We start from the raw sequence: 16,216 nt of genomic DNA, 5'->3' as shown, positions 1-16,216 counted from the left end.
GCAGTTGAGACAAAAAGTTGGTATCAGGGACATTAATCATTGTTCCAGACACTTCTTGGACCAGGCATAGATTTTAAAAATATTGTACAATTGGAATTTCATTTGTAAATAAATGTTACCATATTAGGGAGGAAGCTAAAACGTGAAACACTCATTGGGACGTAGTCATAGAATCATAAAATGGTAGAGTTGGAAGGGACCTCCTGGGTCATCTGGTCCAACCCCCTGCTCAAAGCAGGATTCGCCAAATCATCCCAGACAGATGTCTGTCCAGCCTCTGTTTGAAGACTTCCATTGAAGAACTCACCACCTCTCGTGGCAGACTGTTCCACTCATTGATCACCCTAACTGTCAAAAAGTTTTTTCTAATATCTAATCTGAGTCTCCTCCCATTCAATTTCATCCCATTGCTTCTAGTCTTTCCTTGTGCAAATGTGAATAAAGATTATCCTTCTACAATGTGACAGCCCTTGAGATATTTGTAGACAGCTATTAAGTCTCCACTCAGTCTTCGTTTTTGCAAGCTAAACATTCCCAAATCCTGTAAATGTTCCTCATAAGACAAGGTTTGCAGACCAGTCAGCATTCTGGTCGCTCTTCTCTGAACTTGCTCCAGTTTGTTGATGTCTCTTTTAAAATGTGGTGCCCAAAACTGGACACATTATTCCAGATGAGGTCTGACCAATGAGGAGTAGAGGCAATAATGACTTCACGTGATCTAGACTGTGTTTCTGTTAATACATCCCAGAATTGTATTTGCCTTTTTTGCTGCTGCATCACACTGTTGACTCATGTTCAGTCTGTGATCTATTAGTATAACCAAGTCTTTTTCACATGTGCTGTTGCTTAGCGCTATTCCTCCCATTCTGTATATGCTTTTTTCATTTTTATTGCCCAGATGTAGTACTTTGCATTTTTCCCTGTTAAAAACCATTCTGTTAGTTGCTGCCCACTGCTCCAGTTTATTTATATCTTTTTGAATCCTCTCTCTCTTCTCTAGTATTAGTTATCCATCCTAGCTTTGTGTCATCAGCAAATTGAATCAGTTTACCCTCAATTCCTTCATCTAAATCATTGATAAAGATGTTGAACAATACAGGGCCCAGGACAGAGCCTTGTGGTACCCCACTTGAGACATTCTTCCTGACTACTTAGTCATTTTTTCCAGTAAGGACTGTGTGAGATACTTTGTCAAATGCTTTGCTAAAGTCAAGATATACTATATCAACAGCATTTCCCTGATCAACCCAGTCAGTGATTCTGTCACAGGTGAACGTTAGACATATACATGATGGATAAGACTTTTCCCAGTGCCAGGTTATATGATTGACTGCACAATAGTATTGCCAGCACAGGCTTCCAGTATCTGTTATTTCAGATGCTGCGCATCTCATATCGTAAGGCAATTGTTTATGCTGTGAAGATATGAAACAACAGATACTGGAAGCCTGTGCTAGCATTTCTTCTGTGGTGTTGCCATCAGTGTGTCAAGAGTCAGAGAAGAGGGTTGCATTGACAATCCAACACAATGGGCAGCACTTTGAACACATTTTTGTAAGTTTTACATACCACCATAATGCAACAATACCCATGTTAAACTGTATGGATGAGTCATTGAATCCATAAAAATAATTTGAACAAAAATATTTTGAAAGTGTAGTTGATATAATTATACAGTCATAAATACTTTGCAGAAAGTGCAAAGCCAGACAGATTTTATGAGAGGGTCAGCCATAGACCCCTGAAAGGCAACAACTTGTGGAACTCATTAAAATATTGAATTTTACAAACACTTTATGTGCTGCTGTCATCTTGTGGTGTGAAAAAGTGTGGGCTAACCCAGGCTTTGCTAACTTTTATGAGAGTGATCCTGTCTGCATTCTCTGTTGAAAGGGGAAAGCGCCTGTCTGTTATGAACTCCCTTGGAGCACTAAAAACTCGCTCAGAAAAGATGCTAGTGGCAGGGCAGCACAATACCTTCAAAGCATAGAGGGACAGCTATTACCAGGTGTCCAGCTTTGAGACCCAATAGTTGAAAGTCACAGAGAAATTAGGGAGTATGCAGGTTTGGTCAGCCAGGTATTGCTTGACCATCTTTAAAAATGTTTTGTGTCTTGTCAAAAACACCCAGTCATCAGGCCCTGGGCATTGGGCTGGTGTCATGAAATTGGCCCACGCCTTCGACAGTGCACCCCTGCATCTTCTTTGTTGCTCCTTTGCCTCTCCTCCTTGGTTAGGCAAAGAAGTTTGCCCCCTGCCGCTAGCGTTGTCTGATGGGAATTTTTTCAACATATTTTCCACAGTGATCTTCTGGTATAGCACCTTTTTAGAAGGCCTCTCCACCTCAGGAAGAAGAGATGCAAAGTACTCCTTGTAGCATGGGTCCAGCAGGGTGAACAACCAGTACTCTTTTTTGACTAAAATAAGAGTCGCGGGAAATGCAGCGGTACATAAAATCAGCCATATGTGCCAAGCTCCATACAGCCAACACTTCCCTGGCTCCACCATGATTATGATCTCCACTCCTCCTCCCTCTATTCCTCTTCATTCCCATCCTCAGCCCATTCACGTAGGAGAGACGGGATGAAGGTTGTGTGGGTACTAGCCTCTTTTGCGCTCCTCAGTGTCTACCTTCTTATTGTTACTCAATCCAAGCTGAGCAGATGAGATGAGGCTGGGCTGGATACAATCTTTCTGTGTTATGTCTTCCTCCATCTCCACCTGGTCCACATGCAAAGCTTCATGTTGTTTAATTGTGAGCAGAGACTGTTTAAGAAGGCACAGAAGTGGGATAGTTGCTCTGACTATGGTGTCATCACAGCTCACCTTCTTTGTGGAGTCTTCAAAGTCTTGGAGCACCAAACAAATGTCAGACATCTATGCCCACTCTTCAGTTATTATGTGCGTAGGCTGACCAGAATACCAACGGGCATTTTGGAGGTGGCCTCTTCTGCTCACAAAGCCTTGCCAGCATGTGCAGTGTGGAGTTCCATCTCGTGGGGACGTCACACACCGGTCAGTGAGTTGGCACTTGCCTGCACCGCTAAAGCGCTGCCAGGGCAGTGGCTGCAATAGCCGAATTGCAGAAATGGGAACTGACGCAGAATATCTTGACCAGAAGCTCTGGCAAATCTGGGTATATTTTCAGAAACCACTGAACTATCATGGTACATGTGTGAGCTTGCAAAGCTTCTCAGCTGCCACCAGGTTACACCCATTATCACACATGACCATGCCTGGTTAGAAGTTCAGCGGCAAAAAACACAGATCTGTCTGGTCTGTTATTCCTTTAAATAACTCTGCTGTGGTGTGTAGCTTGTCTTCTAGACAAATTAGTTTCAGCAGATCCTGGTGCAGCTTCACTGAGGCAGAGGTGCAGAGCTTCTGACTGATGTGGATGATGTGCTCTGAGATACCACATCAGAGATGGAGGAGGAGCAGGAGGGGATGCAGAAAATGCTGTAGGAAGTGGATGAAATGCAGATATAAGTAGGGCCAGAAATTCTCATTGTCAGGAGCGCATGTGGGGAAATGTAGAGTCCCTGGCCACAAGTGCTTGTCCACATGTCAGTCTTTGAGTGGACAATGCCAGTAGGCGCATTGGTAAGGGCATGAGTGATGTTCCTGAACACATGCTGGTACAAGGCGAGGATGCCACACCAGGAGAAAACGTGGCAGCTGGGGACTGAGTACCGAGGTACGGCTGTAGCCATGAATCAGCGGAAATCCTCCGTGTCTACCAGCCTAAATGGCAACACTTCCACCTCAAGCAGCCTGTAAATGTGCCCGTTTAGCATATGGGTCTGTGGGTGGGTGCTGGGAACTTTCCTTTTTGTTCCAAGGCCTGTGGTAGGGACAGCTGATCGCTGGGCTGGGACAAGGATTTGGAAGTGCCTGATGATGGAAAGTCAGAATGTGCAAGGATAGGTGCAGGTCAGGAGGCATCTGCACCAGTGTTTTGTACAGGGGATTAGGAAGTACCTAGCACAGGGGAAGAGGCAGTAGTGTCATCCAGGGGCACCAATTGTATTCCCAGGCATCCAGCCCACTTAGTCAAGTGCTCAGATGATGTGCCTGATCATGCTGGTGGTGGTTAGTGGTCATGCCCCTTCTGATCTTTGCCTGGCACAGGTTGCAAATGGCCATTTTGTTTGTCTTAGAACTTGATTTAAAAAAGTGACAGACTGGGGAACACCTAACACTTTGATGGAGAAATTCAGGAGTGTCAGTGCTTTGCGGAATAGTTGCCTGCCTTCTCCCTCTGTTCACCCCACTGCCTCTTCCTTTCTGTTTTGGTGCTGCCGATCTCAGCGCTACTGGCCTCGCTCTGCATGCCAGCTTCCCAGGTTGGGTTAGTGACTTTGTCAACCACCACCTAATTCTATTACTGCACCCTGGTCTTCCTGACTTTGTGACTTAAAAACAAAAAACAAAAAGTCTTAGTGGCAATTGTGACTCATCATCATCTTCCTCCTTATCCCAAATTTGCCGTTCCCCACCACCATGTTCTTGTGGCCATGGCTGCTCTTAAGATTTGTGCATCACTAAACAGTATGTCCTCCTGTCTCTCTTGGCGAATGCAGGTTGAGAGGCCTCAATCAAGAAATTATGTTTTAAAGAGCTCTTCAGAGTGTACTAGTTTGGGATCATTAGTGTCCTGGCACTAAACATGGTATGAGAAAAGAGGATCAGGATGAGGATTAAATGATCAAGACTTTAGGCTAGTCAGACTGGACCATGTGGAAACCTGTGAGATGCTGCCAAGCCTGCTGGGAGCATTATCTGCTAGCCAACCGACCACTTGTACACACTGCTCTGGCTTCAGAAGTGGTGTACCATGCCTGCCTGCAAAGTGGGACAGGAACCTATATGTAATGGATGCGCTTGTTTCTTGTGCTCCAGCAACACATGTAGTCACACCTGTCCCACGTCCTTGGCATCTGAGTTCACCATCATCAGCAAGCATTTCCACTTCCCCTTCCCTTAACGCATGCCTTACGCATTTTTTAACTGCTAGGTCTCTTGAAACCAAGTTTATTTTTAATAAAATAAAAAAAATTGGTCACCTACAGCAATCAAAGCGTTTTTTCTGAGTTTATTTCAGCGTAATGTGACAGAAAGAATGCAAAAGTGTATGGATGACAATCAAACTCAATCCAGAAAAATGTTTCAATGCTTTTGTTCACTTTTAGAGATCACAGAAATGTTCACAGACCACATAACACTGTGTATGAGAAATGGAAGCCTACAACATTTTTAAAAGCTTTTTTTCAGAGATTACAGAAATCTTCAGACCAAGTAACACTGTACGTCTGAGAAATGGAAGCCAACATTTTTTAAAGCTTTTTAGCAGTTTTACAGATCACAGAAATGTTCAGACAGCATAACATTGTATGTCTGAGAACCAGAAGCCTACAAATTTGTTAAAAGCTTTTTTATCAGTTTTACAGATCACAGAAATGCTCACAGACCACGTAACACTGTATGTCTGAGAAATGGAAGCCTACAAAATTTTTAAAAGCTTTTTAGCAGTTTTAGAGACCGCAGAAATTTATTCCATACTATGGAATAGTGCACAGCTGAGAAATGTAGCCAAGGAAAACGTTTCAATGATTTTTGTGTGTTAAATAACTCAAAAAGGACCTCAAAGCATGTAATACTTGATGGATCAAAATGTATTCAATTTTTCAGCCCCACCAAAAAATGCAGCTATTTGCCAAAGGACTGCACATACAAAATTTCTGTCTACAGACTGGATTCTGCCACTCTTCCAGCTCCCGCGACTCTCTCTCCCTCTCTAGGCTAAATGCAGATTGTATGTGCTGCACACGAATAGCCCTTAGAAGGGCTGTTAGTATAATGGCTCAGCTTCAGCACGAGTATCAACATTACAGGCCTCTGATTTGTTATATTGTGCACACAGGCCTAGACAAGCACTCGCATCCTCTAATATGAAGTGTCACAGAGCTGTGCAATGGTGTCAGTGTGCTAACCCAGGTGGCCCGTGTCCTTTTATAATCCCTGATGATGCCAGTCAGCCAATCACAGTAATGCCACAACCAAGATGGCTATAGCATTACAGTGACTCACAGGCAATTCCCGCATGCTTATTGGCTGCTCAACAGGAGCCAAATAAGCAGGGCAGGGATTTGAGTATTACATCAAACACTGCCCATTACTCGCTGTTTAACAAGCACATCCGAGAACCGTGATACTTGAGTGATAAGCGAGTATCACCAAGCACATTCGCTCATCCCTAGTACCGATATCTAGACAAGCACAAAAACTAAAGTTTTAAACATTTAGGTACATATCATGAAAACCTAGCAGGTATCACAAATTTCTATGTTCTATAAGGTCATTTTACTAAGGTCTCTTAACAAAACTACTGGCTTCTTTTAGTCATCATCTCCCAACAGTGATTGGTTTCAGCATCCTAATACTATGGTTGCATTAAGGGGTACCCGTCATCAGGTTTCAACATACCAAAACAATTCCGCACTTTTGTAAGTGGCGCAAAATGGTTCCTAATTGTTTCCTCAATACGCCATTGTAGTCCAGTAAACTGTAAAAAAAATACCTTATAGATCTTCTGTGCCGTATGCAAAATATCCTCCTGATACCCAGATAATCCAGTCGTTTGCCATTGATTGTTATGAATGACATCACCTGTCAGTCACATTGCACTGTAAACCAAGAGCAATGACCATTCACACTAAAAGTCAGCATATGTACATTTTTCAGGAGAGTGCCATTAACAAGTGTAGCTACATTTCTTGCCTTAGGAAATAGTAAGAGTTCATGAATGCACCGGTTAGTCCTCAAATAAAGTAAATAAAGTTCAATACCAAAGATCCCCAAAAGTAATATGCATACATTATCTTGCACCATATTTTCTCACACCTCAGGCTGTGATCTCACCGAAGCCAAGGGATGTCTCTAGACACCAGATTCCTATGGCTAATACTTGGCTGCTGTAAAGCATACCTCTAAAATATTGCCAACAAAACAGAGCAGCAGCTTAGGCTGGATTATGCTTCCACAATTATGTACAGGAAATGGCATTAAAACCTGCACTCAGAAAATAAAAACATTAAATAAAAGAATTTAAGTAACTGATTTAATGACTGAAAATATGTAAGCACAATTATATATAGGTCAATTTACAGTGGCTTGCAAAAGTATTCATCCACCTTGGCTTTTTACAATCTGTGTTTAAACATTGTTGCAATCCGATTTGCGCGTGATGCATCAGCACTAAATAGTCTAAGTTGGTGAAGTGAAGTAAGAAATATATAGGCATAAATTAAATGTATTCAGCCCATTTGCTATGAAGCCTGTAAGCATTTCTGGTACAAACAATCATCTTCCTAAAGGTACCTTCACACGAAGCGACGCTGCAGCGATAGCGACAACGATGCTGATCACTGCAGCGTCGCTGTTTGATCGCTGGAGAGCTGTCACACAGACAGCTCTCCAGCGACCAACGATGCCGAGGTCCCCGGGTAACCAGGGTAAACATCGGGTTGCTAAGCGCAGGGCCGCGCTTAGTAACCCGATGTTTACCCTGGTTACCAGCGTAAAAGTAAAAAAAACAAACAGCACATACTTACATGAGTCCCCCAGCGTCTGCTTCCTGACACTGACTGAGCTCCGGCCCTAACAGCACAGCGGTGACGTCACCGCTCTGCTTTCACTTTCACTTTAGGGCCGGCGCTCAGTAAGTGTCAGGAAGCAGACGCTGGGGGACGCATGTAAGTATGTGCTGTTTGTTTTTTTTACTTTTACACTGGTAACCAGGGTAAACATCGGGTTACTAAGCGCGGCCCTGCGCTTGGTAACCCGATGTTTACCCTGGTTACCAGTGTAAAACATCGCTGGTATCGTTGCTTTTGCTTTCAAACACAACGATACACGGCGATCGGACGACCAAATAAAGTTCTGGACTTTATTCAGCGACCAGCGACATCACAGCAGGATTCTGATCGCTGCTGCGTGTCAAACGAAACGATATCGCTAGCCAGGACGCTGCAACGTCACGGATCGCTAGCGATGTCGTTTCGTGTGAAGGTACCTTAAGTCACATGCGCAGTGAAAGAAAATTCACCTGTCTGCAATCACCTGTGTCAATATATACACACCCTTCTGAATAGCCACAAGTTACGACTGAAACAGCATTAACCCCTTAGTGACAGAGCCAATTTGGTACTTAATGACCAGGCCAATTTTGACAATTCTGACCACTGTCACTTTATGAGGTTATAACTCTGGAACGCTTCAACGGATCCTGCTGATTCTGAGATTGTTTTTTCGTGACATATTGTACTTCATGTTAGTGGTAACATTTCTTCAAAATTACTTGTGATTATTTATGAAAAAAATTGAAATATGGCAAAAAAATTTAAAATTTAGCAATTTTCAAACTTTGTATTTTTATGCCCTTAAATCAGAGAGATATGTCACAAAAAAATAGTTAATAAATAACATTTCCCACATGTCTACTTTACATCAGCACAATTTTGGAAACAAATTTTTTTTGTTAGGGAGTTATAAGGGTTAAAAGTTGACCAGCAATTTCTAATTTTTACAACACCATTTTTTTTTAGGGACCACATCACATTTGAAGTCATTTTGAGGGGTCTATATGATAGAAAATAACCAAGTGTGACACCATTCTAAAAACTGCACCCCTCGAGGTGCTCAAAACCACATTCAAGAAGTTTATTAACCCTTTATGTGCTTCACAGGAACTGAAACAATGTGGAAGGCAAAAATGAACATTTAACTTTTTTTTGCATTTTACTTCAGAACCATTTTTTTTATTTTCACAAGTGTAAAAACAGAAATTTAACCATAAATGTTGTTGTGCAATTTCTCCTGAATACGCCGATACCCCATATGTGGCGGTAAACCACTGTTTGGGCGCACCGCAGAGCTTGGAAGAGAAGGAGCGCCGTTTGACTTTTTCAGTGCAGAATTGGCTGGAATGGAGATCGGATGCCATGTCACGTTTAGAGAGCCCCTGATGTGCCTAAACAGTGGAAACCCCCCACAAGAGACCCCATTTTGGAAACTAGACCCCTAAAGGAACTTAACTAGATGTGTGGTGAGCACTCTAGACCCCCAGGTGCTTCTCAGAAGTTTATAACGTAGAGCCGTGAAAATAAAAAATCGCATTTTTTCTACAAAAATGATTTTTGGCCCCCAAATTTTTATTTTCACAAGGGTAACAGGAGAAATTAGACCACAAAAGTTGTTGTGCAATTTCTCCTGAGTACGTCGATACCCCATATGTGAGGGTAAACCACTGTTTGGGCGCACCGCAGAGCTTGGAAGAGAAGGAGTGCCGTTTTACTTTTTCAATGCAGAATTGGCTGGAATTGAGATTGGACACCATGTCGCATTTGGAGAGCCCCTGATGTGCCTAAACAGTAGAAACCCCCCACAAGTGACCCCATTTTGGAAACTAGACCACTTAAGGAACTTATCTAGATGTGTAGTGAGCACTTTAAACCCCCAAGTGCTTCACAGAAATGTATAAAGTAGAGCCGTGAAAATAAAAAATCCTTTTTTTTTTCCTCAAAAATGATATTTTAGCCTGCAATTTTTTATTTTCTCAAGGGTAACAGGAGAAATTGGACCCCACAATTTATTGTGCAATTTATGCTGAGTAGGCTGATATCCCATATGCTGGGGTAAACCACTGTTTGGGCGCATGGCAGTGCTCGGAAAGGAAGGAGCGCCGTTTTGGAATGCAGACTTTGATAGAATGGTCTGTGGGCGTTATGTTGCGTTTGCAGAGCCCCCGATGTACCTAAACAGTAGAAACCCCCCACAAGTGACCCCATTTTGGAAACTAGAGCCCCCAAGGAACTTATCTAGATGTGTGGTGAGAACTTTGAATGCCCAAGTGCTTCACAGAAGTTTATAATGCACAGTTGTGAAAATAAAAAATATTTTTTTTCCCACAAAAAAGATTTTTTAGCCCCCAAGTTTTTATTTTCACAAGGGTAACAGGAGAAATTGGACCCCAAAAGTTGTTGTCCAATTTATCCCGAGTATGCTGATGCCCCATATGTGGGGGTAAACCACTGTTTGGGTGCACGGCAGAGCTCGGAAGGGAGGGAGCACCATTTGACTTTTTGAGCACAAAATTGGCTGTGGCGTTTAGAGACCCCCTGATGTACCTAAACAGTGGAAACCCCCCAAATCTAACTCCAACCCTAACCCCAACACACCCCTAACCCTAATGCCAACCTGATCCATAATCCTAATCACAATCCTAAGGATAATCACAACCCTAACCCCAAAACAACCATAACCCTAATTAGAACCCTAAATCCAACACACCCCTAATCCTAATCTCAACCCTAACCTCAAACCTAACCCTAATCCCAATACACCCCTAATCCCAAACCTAACCCTAGGGTTAAATGTATGGAGGAAGGTGCTGTGGTCAGATGGGACCAAAATTGAACCATATGCCCATCAAGGCAAACTTTATGTCTGGCGCCAAAGCAACACAGCTCATCACCCCAAGAATACCATTCCCACAGTGAAACATGGTGGTGGAAGCATCATGATATGGGGATGTTTTTTGGCAGCAGAAACAGAGAAAAACATCCCAGTTGAGAGTAAGATGGATGGTGCGAAATACAGGGATATTCTTCAGCAAAACCTGTTTCAGTCTGTCAGTGATTTGTGACTGCGACAGAGGTTCACTTTCCAACAAGATAATGACCCAAAGTATGCTGCTAAAACAACACTCGAGTGGTCTAAGGGGAAAGGTGTAAATGTTTTGGAGTGGCCAGGTCAAAGTCCAAAACTTAATACAATAGAGAATCTGTGATCAGACTTGAAGATTGCTGTTCACCAAAGGAAATTTTCTAACGTGAAGGAGCAGGAGCAATTTTGCATTGAGGAATGGGCAAAAATCCCAGTGGCAAGATGTGGAAAGCTCATAGAGACTTATCCAAATCGACTTTCAGCTGTAATAGCAGCAAAAGGAGGCTCTTCAAAATACTGACTTTAACCCCTTTCTGCCATCGGACGGAACAGTACGTCCGATTTCAGAATCCCCGCTTTGATGCGGGCTTCGGCGGCGAGCCCGCATCAAAGCCGGGACATGTCAGCTGTTTTGAACAGCTGACATGTGCCCGCAATAGGCACCGGCAGAATCACGATCCACCCGTGCCTATTAACTAGTTAAATGCCGCTGTCAAAATCTGACAGCGGCATTTAACAAGCGCTTGTGGCCATCCAGCTGTAAATGCACGCACCGCTGACCCCCCCGTCAAGTGCGTTGGCATAACAACCAGAGGTCTCCAGCAGATCTCTTTGGTTATCGATGCCGGATTGCTGTGAGTGCCATTGTTTTTAAAAATATGAAAAAAATAAAAAAAAATATAAAAGTTAAAATCACCCCCCTTTCGCCCCATTCAAAATAAAACAATAAAAAATCAAACATACACATATTTGGTATTGCCGTGTTGAGAATTGCCCGATCTATCAATAAAAAAAAGGATTAACCTGATCGCTAAATGGCGTAGCAAGTAAAAAATTCAAAATGCCAGAATTACTTTTTTTTGGTTGCTGCGACATTGCATTAAAATGCAATAACGTCCGATCAAAAGAACGTATCTTTACCAAGATGGTATCATTAAAAACATCAGCTAGGCATGCAAAAAAAAAAGCCTTAAACCAACCCGAGATCACAAAAAATAGAGACGCTACGGGTATCGGAATATTGCGCAATTATTATTTTTTCTTGCAAAGTTTTGAATTTTTTTTACCACTTAGATAAAAAAAATCCTAGACATGTTTGGTGTCTATGGTGTCTATGAACTCGTAATGACCTGGAGAATCACAAAGGCAGGTTGCCACGCATGCCAAGGGGATTAGGGATCAGCTGATGCCACACAGTCTGAAGAAGGCGAAAGGAGATGACTTAGAGAGGCGAAGATATGCACTGCACATGCCCATGAATCCCAGCTTCGCAGTATGAATAAATCAGAAGACACTGCAGGGCGGGATCTCGGGCAGCGCGGCCGCACAGGCGCAGTCAGGCTGACATCAAATGATGTCAGAAGACAGGCAGCGCTCACTGCGCATGCCCAAGGGATAACATAACAGCGCCGGCTCCGGGACAGATTGAAACAACGCTGAGGAGGCGGTTGCCCGGCTCCAAGGGGGTATGAATGACGGCTGTGCTGCCTCTGATTAGGAAGGAAAGTCCTGCCTCCCTGGCGATTTCACGGTATGAGGGGGCACATTTTATAAGTGTTTATTTCAGCGTGTGCAAGGAGCATAACTAAAAGGTGGCTCTTTTAGTTACAAACGCCTGGGGGGGTGACAGGTTCCCTTTAATAATGTCCCTTGTGTCCCTTCATACACAGTATGATGAACCACAGCTCCCCTGTAAACAGTATGATAGGCCCACAGCTCACCTACAATGGGGAAAATAAGTATTTTATGTACTGCCGAAGTTTTCCCACCTACAAAAAAATGCAGAGGTCTGTAATTTTTATTGTAGGTACACTTCAATTGTGTGAGAATCTAAAAGTAAAATCCAGAAAATTAAATTGAATGATTTTCAAATAATTTAATTGCATTTTATTGCATGAAATAAGTATTAGTATAAGTATCAAGCAGTAAGAATTTTGGCTCTCACAAACCTGTTAGTTTTTCTTTATAAGAAGCCCTCCTACTCTGCACTCATTACCTGTATTAATTGAACCTGTATGAACTAGTTACCTGTATAAAAAACACCTGTCCACACACTCAATCGCATTCCAAACTTTCCACCATGGCCAAGACCAAAGAGCTGTCTAAGAACACCCAGGACAAAATTGTAGATCTGCACAAGGCTGGGATTGGCTACAGGAGAATAGGCAAGCAGCTTTGTGAGAAGGCAACAGCTGTTGGCACAATTATTAGAAAATGGAAGAAACACAAGATGACTGTAAATCTTCTTCAGTCTTGAGCTCCATGCATGATCTCACCTCTTGGGTTAGGATTATTCTGAGAAAGGTCAGGAATCAGACCACAACTGGGAGGACCTGGTCAAAGCTGGGACCACGGTCTCAAACATTACTGTTAGTGACACACTGCCATCATGGATTAAAATCCTGGAGGGTTCCTCTTCTCATGCCAACACATGTTCAGGCCAGTTTGAAGTACTCCAATAACCATCTGGATGATTCAGAGGAGACATGGGAGAAGGTCATATGGTCAAATGAGACCAAAATAGACCTTTTTGGTATCAACGTCACTGACTGGCCATGTTTGGAGGAAAAAGGATGAGTACAACTTCAAGAACATTGTCCCAACCGTGAAGCATGGTGGAGGAAACATCATACTTTGGGGTTGCTTTTCTGCAAAGGGGACAGGAAGACTGGACCTTATTGAAGGGAGGATGGATGGGGCCATGTATCGGGAGATTTTGGCCAACAAACCTCCTTCCCTGGATCTTCCAGCATGACAATGATCCTAAACACACAGCCAGGGCAACTAAGGAGTGGCTCTGTAAGAAGCATTTCAAGGTCCTGGAGTGGCAAAGCCAGTCTCCTGACCTGAAACCAGTAGAAAATATTTGAAGGGAGCTGAAACGCAATGTTGCCCAGCAACAGCTCCGAAACCTGAAAGATCTGGAGAAGATCTGTATGGGGGAGTGGGCCAAAATCCCTGGTGCAGTGTGTGCAAACTTGGTCAAGAACTCCAGGAAACATCTGACCTCTATAATTGCAAATGAAGGTTTCTGTACCAAATATTAAGTTCTATTTTTCTATTGTGTCAAATACTTATTTCATGCAATAAAATACTATTTAATTATGTAAAAACCATACAATGTGATTTTCTGGATTTTTTTTTTAAGATTCTGTCTCTCACAGTTAGGCTATGTGCACATGTTGCGGATTTTGTTGCGGATCCGCAGCGTTTTTTCCATGTGGAATTGCACCAAATCCGCAATGTATTGCCCAAGCAATGTTAATCAATGGGAATCCAGAATGGGTGTGCACATGCGCAGATTCGCAGCATTTTATTTTCTGCAGCATGTCAATTCCTTTTGCGGATCTGCAGTGTTTCTGCACTCATTGACTTCCATTGAGTCACTCAAATCCACAGCAAAACCGCAGGTGTAAAAAGGTTTGCGGATTTGCTGTGGATTTGCTTGCCAAAAACGCTGCAGAAAGGAGGAAGAATGTGTGGGCAGCGAATATGTGTGTGGGCGGAGACTATGTGTGAGCGTAGGATATGTGTGGGTCTGTCTGCTGGTGTCTGTGTGTATGCTTGTGTGCGGGTGTCTGTGTGTGTCTGTGTTTGTGCGGGTGTGTGCGCGGGTCTGTGTCTGTTTGCGGGTGTCTGTGTGTGTACCCAGGCATCGTCTGATGGGACTACTGCTCCCATCCGGCTAAGTCTGCTATCACATATAACAGTGACAGTATGAGCCGATGATGGGAGAGTAGTCTCATCATCTGTTGACTGTGTTCAAGTGTAAAAAAAAACAAAAAAACCCACACATTTACATAATCACATACAACATTCATAGTCACCAAACACCTAATTCCTCGACACCCTCGAGTTCCTGCAACAAAAATATAACAATAAACCACCATAAACTTACCTTTCCGCCGTAAACCATTAAATATCGAGTTTCCCACGGCGATCTCACATGTAGAACAGTCATATCAGGAGATACGACCGCGCTACCAAACTACAGGTGATACACTATGGAAGGATCACGTCCTGTCAGTGTATCACTACGCTGCCATGAGTGAGTTCACCAGAGTTCATGATGTGACTTGCAGCACCGCCGCGTGAGAAAATTCTCACACAGCAGTGTCGTAAGTGAGAGCACGAACTCCGGTGAACTCTGTGTATCATCGGAGGCCATGTAGAGCAGTCACATCTCCCGATGTGACTGTCCTACATGGGAGATCATCATGGGACACTCGATAATAAATAAACTACGGCAGACAGGGAGTATTTATGTTGATTTTTTTTTGTAGCAGGAGATTGAGGGAGTCGGGGATTAGGCGATGCACTAAGTATGGTTAATTAAGATTAATAAAGGACTTTATTCTGGCCATGTCTTTATTTACCATACAACTATAGGATTAGTTATAGACACTTCTCCATTACTAATCCGTGGGCTTGATGTCACCTGACAATACAAAGGTGACATCAACCCCACAAATATCAACCCCACTTGCCACCGCTACAGCGCAAGTGGGAAGAGCAAGGCTAAGTGCCAGAATTGGCGCATATATAAGATGCACCATTTCTGAGGTGGCTGAGAGCTGATGTTTTTATCTTGGGGGGTGCCAATATCCATGGCCCCTTCCCAGGCTATTAATATCAGCCCGCAGCTGTCTGCCTAGCCTTTGCTGGTTCGATTTTATAGAGGGACCCCATGTCAATTTATTTCTGGGGATCCCCTGTAAATTAGCCACTAAAGGCTAAGCAAACATCTGCAAGCTGCTATTAACAGCCTGGGAATCTTTATGGCTATTGGCTCCTTCCTAGAATATTAACATCAGCCCTCAGCCATCGGCTTTCCCTCTGCTGGTTAAGAAAATTACGCAGGAGCCCACACAATTTTTTTTAGGGTATGTTCCCATGGTCAGGAACCGGCAGCTCTTTGGACGCAGCACATGTCCGCTCTGTCTAAAGCTCTGCTGGCTTTTGAACACAGGTGATTCCGCATGTGTGCAGAATCATCGTGCTCAACACATTGTACGGGGATGTTTATCTTGCGGAGACTGAGTATCTCCGCAAGATAAATTGACATGCTGCAGTCTGGAAAGACACGCCGCATGTCCGTCTCCACAGGTAAGTCATGGGTACCGCTGCACGCATAGTGGAGATGGGATTTCTTCAAATCCCATCCACTATACTGTAATATCTGGCCGATGCTGGTTGGACGCTGTGGATGTACGCAGCACCCAACCCGCAGAGTTTACTGACCATGGGAACATACCTTTATAGGTTTTTGAAAGTTAAACAGATATTGCATTTCACGCAGATTTCGTTTGTGTGTGTCTTTTATTTAACTCTTAACCAATTTATTAATGAGGATATCTGGCTGACACCTGCTCTTTACTAAACCTCGGTCTTGGAATAACATATATATATATATATATATATATATATATATATATATATATATATATATATATACACTGCTCAAAAAAATGAAGGGAACACTTAAACAACA

The sequence above is a fragment of the Ranitomeya variabilis genome, chromosome 3, assembly GCF_051348905.1.
Source record: "Ranitomeya variabilis isolate aRanVar5 chromosome 3, aRanVar5.hap1, whole genome shotgun sequence".
In the NCBI taxonomy this organism is placed as follows: domain Eukaryota; kingdom Metazoa; phylum Chordata; class Amphibia; order Anura; family Dendrobatidae; genus Ranitomeya; species Ranitomeya variabilis.
Note: the sequence above shows the minus strand (reverse complement) of the source record.